At 38.1% G+C, this 4,375-nt stretch overlaps 1 pseudogene; it reads right to left on the minus strand.

Moving 5' to 3' along the window:
• Positions 1-490: 490 nt before the first annotated feature.
• Positions 491-609, minus strand: LOC111729469 (annotated as a pseudogene).
• Positions 610-4,375: the final 3,766 nt, after the last annotated feature.

Consider the following 4,375-nt stretch of genomic DNA (forward strand, 5'->3'; position numbering starts at 1 on the left):
ATGGAGGCAATAATAATTATAAGGAATGAGGAATTCGTTGGCTTTTGTGGACTGCTTTGGAAGTCTTGAAAAAAGAAAATGACAGATTCAGGGTAGCCGACAGTCAACTCAAGCACACTGAGAACTTGTCAAGGACTCCATGGCAATGTTTAATAAACTTTATCCCCTTTAGGTACAGGAATACTGTCTTTAATATTAAACCAATAATTTAGCCATAATGTGTCAAAGACAAAAAGAGACAGAATAACAGAATACAAAGCCTCAACAGGTCTCCCCCACCTCAAAGTCAAGGCCCTTCTAGGAAAACTTTAAGATGGTAAGCCTGGGACAGGGTGGATAAGTCTGAGAATATTGAGTCACTACATTGATTTTAACGGTCTAACAGAGCAGAAACAGCCCTCTTCCCCTGGCTAGCAGAGAACTTCACCCTGCCAGGAGACCATGAAAAGACCTCACATGAAGCCTGCCTTGTAATGTGGGGTTTTTTTTACGCCTACAGCACTTGGTATTCCTAGGTAGCCTCCTATCCAAGGACTAACCAGGCCCAACCCTGCTTAGCTTCCGAGATCAGACAGGATCGGGCACATTCAGGGTAGCACGGCTGTAGTGTAATGCGGTTCTTATTTTCTTAAGTTTCTTAATGCGTTTCTCAAGATCCTTTCCTATCTCTACTCACTGTCTCCACAATAACTAGAGCCAGGTTTTGGCTTAAACAAGAGGGGAAATATACCCCTGCTACAGTAGGAAATAGTTTAATGAAGGCATCAAAGGCCCTGGTTAATTCGTGTAGGCAGGAATCCGGACACGCCAGGGGCAGGAGACCTTGAGGATGTTGCACAAGGGTTGGCGAGTGGATAGCAGAGAATTTATTGACATGGGAGTGTTCTTCCTTGATTTAAACTGTCCTGGCAAGGACACCTGGAGCAATCCACTGCAAGGATGGATTCTTGAGGCTTGGACAAAATAATGGCCTACAAAAAATAAAGTTCAGTTGCTACAACTTCCCTGGCATGGCTCTGAGGAAGGAATCAGAAAGCTCGGACAAATGAAAATATTAGAATAGACTTATTTTTTCTTTATTATTCATTTAATTGTAGAAAGCGTTCATTAGGAATTAATAGAGGCGAAAAGTAATTTAAATTTCTACGAGCATTTACGTTTCTAAAAGTTTGTAGGAAACGAACACAGATGCCACGTCACACAACTGAATAAAATCAAGCTCTTTGTTTTTTGTCATCATCATCATCGAATGACCTGCACTTGCAAATATAGCATGGTTTAATCCTTAAACAGTGACAACAAACTTAAAATTATTTTATTGTGGTAAAACATGCATAAATTAACCATTTTAACCATTTTAAGTGTACTATTCAGTGGCATTAAGTACATTGACATTGTCGTGCAACCATCACCACCACCCACGTCCAGAACTTTTCCATTAACCCAAACTGAAACTCTGTACCCGTGAAACAGTAACTCCCCTTTCTCCCTTTCTCCAGCTCCTGGAAACCTCTATTCTACTTTGTCTCTATGAATTTACCTATTTTACGTACCTCATTACTATGATTGGTGGACTCAAACAATATTTTTCCTTTTATATCTGGTTTATTTCACTTAGCATAATGTTTTCAAGGTTCATCCATGTTTTAGCATATTTCATCATTTCATTCCTTTAAAAAGATGAACATTCCATCGTATGTATATACCACATTTTGGCTAACCATCCATCTACTGATTGACATTTGGGTTGTTTCTACCCTTTGGGTTTTGCGAATAATGCTTCTATGGACATTGGTGCACAACTATCTGTTCGAGTCCCTGCTTTCAGTTCTTTGGGGTATATACCTGGAAGCAGAATTGCTGGATCATATGGTAATTCTGTCTAACTTTTTGAGGAATCATCAAACTGTTTCCCACAGCAGTTGCACCATTTTACATTCCCACCAGCAAAGCACAAAGGTTCCAACTTTTCCACATCTTTACCAACACTTGATATTTTTCTAAATAAATAAATAAATAAATAAATAAATAAATAAATAAACAAACAAACAAATGATGGCATCCTAATGGGCAATGTGTAAAAAATCTAGAAATTTTTGACTATTATTTCTTCAAATATATTTTTTGATCCCTTTTCTCTCTCCTTTCCTTCTGATACTTCAAATGCACATGCGGCATCCCATCTGATATTATTCCATAGCTCACTGATGCTTTGTTTTTTCAGTTTTTTCTCTGTATGCTTCAATGTAATTTCTTTTTCGATGTCTTTATGTTCACTGTTCTTTTCTTCTTTAGTGCCTAATCTATTATATCCAAAATGCTTTTAATTTATTCATCCAAAATGCTTTTAATTTTGGACATTTTATTTTTATCACTAGAAGCCTGAGTTGAGTCCTTTTTAAATCTTCCATTTCTCATCTCATCATCTTTGTGTTCTTCCTTCATCTTTGAGAATATAGAGCATATATCTAATAGCTGTATAAACATTCTCATCTGCTAATCCCATAGTCTCTGTGATTTCTGAGTCTGGTCCTTGTGACTAATTTTTCTCTTGATTATTGTTTATATTTTCCTGATTTTTCACACATCTACAAATTTTATGTTGGATTCTGGATATCATAATTTTATATTGTTGGGAGCCGGACTTTGCTGTATATCTTTAATAAGCATTGGACTTCTTCTGTTGGACTTTTACTTGAAGATGAGTCTTATCCTTTCAAGGTATGTTTTTTGCTCTTCTAGTGTGGGCTAGAACAGCATTTATTTGACACTTCAAAGTATTGCCTTTCTAAGATTTCTACTGAATTTCATGTGCATTCAGCAAGATCTCTTCACTCTGACTGGAGGAAACTCAAATGATTTTCAGCCCTGTGTGAACTTTGGTTATTGTTCATTTATCTTACAGCGTAATCATAACTATTCTTTCCTTGGAAGTTGTTGTTGCCCAGACTTCTGGTATTTCGCCTTAGTCCTGAGCAGAGTGGTATTCAGACAAAGACTCAAGGGGATTCCTACAAAGATTTCTTCAGCTCTTTTTGCATAGCTCTCTCCTCTCAGGTACTCTGCCATGCAAATTATAGTTACCTTGGCTTCTTGAACTACAATATCTACTTAACTCAGTGGTATTGCCAAACTTTGTATGGTTTCCCCTCTCTGATTCACAGCCTTGGAGCTACCTACAAGCAGAAAATCTATGCAATAGTAGGTCTTGTTCCTTGTTTTCCTTTTCTCGGGGATCGCAATCTTGTTTGACTCTTGTCCAATGTTTGAAAACAATTATTCCCCAAATTTTGTTTAGTTTTCTAATTGCTTGCATTCAAAAGGTAATTTCAGACTGAATTACTCCCTCATGGCTAGAAGAAGTTCTTGGAAAATCATTTTAATAACTTAGCTAAAGTGTCAGCTCAGGAACATCTTGTTGTTAGGACACTGTCCTCCACAATACTGTATATATGTACTAAAACAACAGCTGGTATATGGTGCCCATGTCCCCAGGTCTAGCAACACTGGTCTAAGAAATGTGAGGTGAAAGCAGGACTGCCTCTCTCCACCATCACTCCTCCCTACCCAATTAAAAATTTGTGTTCCCCATGCCCATAATTTTAGATTCTGCTGAATTAATTACCTTTCAGGTAGAATGTTTCCACCAGAGGAAATGGTAGGGATACCACTGAACTTGAGGTATGTCTACTACCTGTTAATTTGGGGCTCCTCGTGGCAGTAAGCCAGCAAGCAAAAAAGATGTTACTATACTGGCAAGAATAATTGGCTCTGATTACCACGAAATGCTAAAACTGCTCTTAAATAATGTGCACAGGGAGGAGTATGTCTGGAACACAGGAGATTCACTGAGACATCGATTGATGATTCCATGACTGGTGATAATGAAATGGACAACTGCGGCAATCATGGCCTTACGAAAACAACCAAAGGCTCAGACCCCAAAGAGAAGGAGGTCTGAGTCATCCATCAGGAAAGCAACCTAGGTCAGCCAAAGGATTGGCTTAGGCTAAGGGAAATCTGGATCATATAGTGAGAAAGGGAAATGATAAATATTAATTATGGACTTGGGACATGTTGCAGCAGCAAGGAATGTAACTTCTACTAACTTTCCTGTATTAAATCTTTGTAGGGTTTGCAGCTACTTTTTGAAGACAACTCTGAACAGACTGGACTTAATGCAGAGCAATAAAGTTTCTAAGAATTCAATAAAGGTTGACTTCTATTGGAAACCTGCTGTTTTCAAAATGTATCTCGAATTCTTTGATGCTCCTTCCTTCAAAAGGTGAAGCCTAATTCCCTTCCCCTTGAGTGTAAATATAGTTAGTGACTCGCTTCTAAGGAACAGAATGTGGTAGAAGTGACAGTGTATGAC

This window comes from Pteropus vampyrus, unplaced genomic scaffold, assembly GCF_000151845.1.
Source record: "Pteropus vampyrus isolate Shadow unplaced genomic scaffold, Pvam_2.0 Scaffold262, whole genome shotgun sequence".
Classification (NCBI taxonomy): domain Eukaryota; kingdom Metazoa; phylum Chordata; class Mammalia; order Chiroptera; family Pteropodidae; genus Pteropus; species Pteropus vampyrus.